The sequence below is a fragment of the Oncorhynchus gorbuscha genome, unplaced genomic scaffold, assembly GCF_021184085.1.
Source record: "Oncorhynchus gorbuscha isolate QuinsamMale2020 ecotype Even-year unplaced genomic scaffold, OgorEven_v1.0 Un_scaffold_10647, whole genome shotgun sequence".
Lineage (NCBI taxonomy): Eukaryota > Metazoa > Chordata > Actinopteri > Salmoniformes > Salmonidae > Oncorhynchus > Oncorhynchus gorbuscha.
The window spans coordinates 1,687-6,775 of record NW_025753371.1 but is presented as its reverse complement, the minus strand read 5'-3'; the positions used below and the strand labels follow the sequence as shown (position 1 = coordinate 6,775).

At 40.6% G+C, this 5,089-nt stretch overlaps 1 pseudogene; it reads left to right on the top strand.

Annotated features, from left to right (window-relative positions):
* The first annotated feature begins 286 nt into the window (after window positions 1-286).
* Window positions 287-4,263, top strand: LOC124030330 (annotated as a pseudogene).
* Window positions 4,264-5,089: the final 826 nt, after the last annotated feature.

The following is a 5,089-nucleotide window of genomic DNA, read 5'->3' as shown; positions in this document are numbered from 1 at the left end:
CAGCTAGTTAGGCCTTTCCACACTGGCATTGTTTTTAGCTCTGGGCTAAGGTGGGAGTGTGAACGCGCCTTGTCATATTTCCCACTTGTCAACTTTGGCTCATTCATGAACTGCAAGTATTTAAACATGGTTAAGAATAGAAAATTCACCCTCTAGAATAACTTGACATTAACTAGCTAATTATTTGTTTCAGATATCATCATTCTCAATTTTCTCATGTGTAATAGTATTAAATTATTATTATGGGTTATTTTTCATTAGAATTATTTGATCTTTTGCAGAAGATTCTCTGCTGACAGGAGGACAGAGAAGGTCCAGCATTAGAGGTGGACGTCCCAATTGTAAGAATTACCATTATCTATTTTTGCAGGAAATATTTGTTTTTTTTCCAGAAGCCTATTTCAGTTGAAGAAAAACATCCATATTCATGTAACAATTACAATAATATTAATGAATGTGTTAATTTGTCACTATTTAATTTAATTCTATTTTAATGTAGTTTAATTTGTTAAATCTTTCTACACAACGATATTATGAATCTATAACTGATAACTTCTAATTTTAACAAAATAAAGTACTATAAGGTTGTATAATGCGCAAGTTGTTTTGTATCCTGGATGGTGATTGGTTGATAGCAGGGAGTTCAAATCAAATGTTATTTGTCACGTGCACCGAATACAGCAGGTATTCAGCTTTACAAGCCTATAAACAACAATGCTATTTTTTTTAAAGAAGCAAAAATAAATAAATAAAAGTAACAAATAACTAAAGAGCAGCAGTAAAATAACAATAGTCAGACTATATACAGGGGGTACCGGTACAGAGTCAATGTGGAGGCTATATACAGGGGGTACCAGTACAGAGTCAATGTGGAGGCTATATACAGGGGGTACCAGTACAGAGTCAATGTGGAGGCTATATACAGGGGTACCGGTACAGAGTCAATGTGGAGGCTATATACAGGGGGTACCAGTACAGAGTCAATGTGGAGGCTATATACAGGGGGTACCAGTACAGAGTCAATGTGGAGGCTATATACAGGGGTACCAGTACAATGTGGAGGCTATATACAGAGGGTACCGGTACAGAGTCAATGTGGAGGCTATATACAGGGGGTACCAGTACAGAGTCAATGTGGAGGCTATATACAGGGGGTACCGTACAGAGTCAATGTGGAGGCTATATACAGGGGGTACCAGTACAGAGTCAATGTGGAGGCTATATACAGGGGGTACCAGTACAGAGTCAATGTGGAGGCTATATACAGGGGTACCAGTACAATGTGGAGGCTATATACAGGGGTACCAGTACAGAGTCAATGTGGAGGCTTTATACAGGGGTACCAGTACAGAGTCAATGTGGAGACTATATACAGGGGGTACCAGTACAGAGTCAATGTGGAGACTATATACAGGGGTACTGGTACAGATTCAATGTGGAGGCTATATACAGGGGTACAGAGTCAATGTGGAGGCTATATACAGGGGGTACCAGTACAGAGTCAGTGTGGAGGCTATATACAGGGTATTACGGTACAGAGTCAATGTGGAGGCTATATACAGGGTGTTACGGTACAGAGTCAATGTGGAGGCTATATACAGGGTATTACGGTACAGAGTCAATGTGGAGGCTATATACAGGGTGTTACGGTACAGAGTCAATGTGGAGGCTATATACAGGGGGTACCGGGACAGAGTCAATGTGGAGGCTATATACAGGTTATTACGGTACAGAGTCAATGTGGAGGCTATATACAGGGTATTACGGTACAGAGTCAATGTGGAGGCTATATACAGGGTGTTACGGTACAGAGTCAATGTGGAGGCTATATACAGGGGGTACCAGTACAGAGTCAATGTGGAGGCTATATACAGGGGGTACTGGTACAGAGTCAATGTGGAGGCTATATACAGGGGGTAACGGTACAGAGTCAATGTGGAGGCTATATACAGGGGGTACTGGTACAGAGTCAATGTGGAGGCTATATACAGGGGGTACCAGTACAGAGTCAATGTGGAGGCTATATACAGGGGGTACCAGTACAGAGTCAATGTGGAGGCTATATACAGGGTATTACGGTACAGAGTCAATGTGGAGGCTATATACAGGGTATTACGGTACAGAGTCAATGTGGAGGCTATATACAGGGGGTACCAGTACAGAGTCAATGTGGAGGCTATATACAGGGGGTAAATACGAGCCTTTGGTCATTAATATGGTCGAATCCGGGAACTATAATAAATATAAAACAAAACGTTTATTCTTTCAACCCTAAGTCTAGATATTGCTGTTACATTGCACAACCTTCAATGTTATGTCATAATTATGTACAATTCTGGCAAACAGAATTCACGTTTTGTTAGAAGAAATGGTCTTCACACAGTTCGCAAATCTAGCCAGGAGGCCCAAACTGCTGCATATACTCCTGACTCTGCTTGCACAGAACGCAAGAGAAGTGACACAAGTTCCTAGTTAAAGAAATTCATGTTAGCAGGCAATATTAACTAAATATGCAGGTTTAAAAAAAAAATATATACTTGTGCATTGATTTTGAAGAAAGGCATTGATGTTTATGGTTAGGGCACACATTGGTGCAACGACAGTGCTTTATTTTGTGAATGCGCTTGTTAAATCTCCGTCTTCATCTCCCCTCTCGCTTGAATTACTTTTTTTGCCTCCGGGTCTCTTAGGCTTGGAAGTTATTCACACGTATAATCCCTATCCTGCTTTATTGCTTAACTGCATTTATACACAGAATATTGTCCTAGTGGATTAGCCTACTGGTGCTGGGAAAAGCTCCTAATACACAATGTTTTAACTTTGCTTTTTCAAAATCAGTAGATGAGAGCCAGCCACGTCGGAGAACATGGAGCTCAGAACTTCCTCCTAACATGAGTTAGTAAATGGATCATTAATATGTGGCTCAGTTGTTTATCAATTTATGCTTTCAATACCACTCGTGTGTCCATTCACTTACTCAAGGAGTAAGGCCATATAGTTGTGTGGGGCGTATGTGACTCTGTACTCCTTTTTTGTTCTCTCCTAGTGTTCATGACCAGAATAGTGCTGGTGGGGAAGACTGGTGCTGGGAAGAGTTCTTCAGCCAACACCATCCTGGGGAGAGATGCCTTCAGATCAGCTGGTCGTATGTCATCTGTCACCAAAGAGTGTTCTAAAGAGACGGGGGAGGTGGGAGACAGGCAGGTCACCGTAGTCGATACACCTGGTCTATTAGACACAAATCTGCCTGAATTGACAGTGAAGAGAGATAGCTAAGTGTGTCAACATGTCAGCACCTGGTCCCCATGCCATCATAGTTGTCATTAAAGTAGGTCCCATCACCAGGAGGAGATGAGCACAGTACACAAACTTGAGGAAATATTTGGGAAAGATGCAGAGAAGCACACCATGATCCTTTTTACCTGTGCTGAAGGAGGGATTGAGAAAATGTTGGAAGAGGCAAATGAGGAATTCAGAAAAATTCTGCAGAGGTTAGGGAATAGATACCATGTCTTCAACAATATGGAAAAAAGTGACCGTACCCAAGTGCTGAAACTCTTTGACAAGATAGATGAAATGATTAAGGCAAATCAGGGTAGCTACTACACAAATTACACATATCAACAAGTAAACGAAATGCTTGCTGATAGGGAAAGGAAGGCCAGGGATATCTTTGAGAAGAAAATGCAGGAAAAGGAGGCATCATTACTAGCTAGATACGAGGAAGCTCTGAGAGCACTGCTGATTGAAAATCTAACTCTTGAGAAGACGGTCCTGGAGAAGGAAAACAGAATCAGACAGCTGGAGATCAATAGAGACAGGGACCTGAAAGAGACAAAGCGTTACTTTGCTGCTTTACAAAAAGATGCACGACAGCTTATTGAACAGATCCCAGATTTTGAGACTTTAGAGGGTTCCATTAAGCAATATGCATAGAAGGTGCCTAATCTGGAAACGAATGGATTGATTTTAGTATTTTATCTCCAATTAGCCGCCGCCAGAAATACATAACTATGGCTGTAACGGTGACTAGGCAGTCATAGGTTATGGACCTCAGTAAAATTCCACATGACCGTTTAGTCACGGTAATTCGGGTTCTCCAAGCTCTGATGCTAGTCGTTAGTAGTCAACCAAACTTGTTAACTGCCTGGTACTCAGCACTCTATTGTCCCTCTAATCACTCTGACATCAATACAAAATGTAATGGAAAATCTAATCAAACACTTCATGAGAGCTCATGTTGCTCAACATTTCTATGGGCTATGCAATTGCGTGAGAAAAACAGAGTGATGGCCTCTATTAAAAAGAGGAGGATCCCATCAGCTCTCTATAGAGTAGGCCTACTGTATTTATTTATCAAATTTCATTTTCCTCCTATTAAGCACATTGCTTATCTTTACAACAGGAGTATAGATTACCTGACATAAAAATGAATCACAGGAAAAAGCGTCCTCCATTCGCTATTTAAGTGCAGAGATGACATGTATTTTTCCACATGTTTCGATACAGGTGCCTGATAATGGTCCATTCTAAATCAATCACACATATGTCATTTAGTATATGTAAAGACAAGATTAAATCAAGAATAGTCTGATGGGTGACAATATTAGACTATCACATGTGAATGGTGTATTATCACTTGATACCCAGCTTGTGTGCAGTAAGGCAAGAAACAGCCTTTTTCTTCTTCAGATCATAGTTGCACACCTCATGTAGCCTAGCCCACAGGCCTATTTGCTCTGATAAGATTTGTATCACAACTAAGTGTCCAAATAACTTCTTAAAACGAAGCACGTTAATCTGCTTTTCAACAGGTGTAACCTGACTAACTACAGACAAAAAGGTGTAACCTGACTAACTACAGACAAAAAGGTGTAACCTGACTAACTACAGACAAAAAGGTGTAACCTGACTAACTACAGACAAAAAGGTGTAACCTGACTAACTACAGACAAAAAGGTGTAACCTGACTAACTACAGACAAAAAGGTGTAACCTGACTAACTACAGACAAAAAGGTGTAACCTGACTAACTACAGACAAAAAGGTGTAACCTGACTAACTACAGACAAAAAGGTGTAACCTGACTA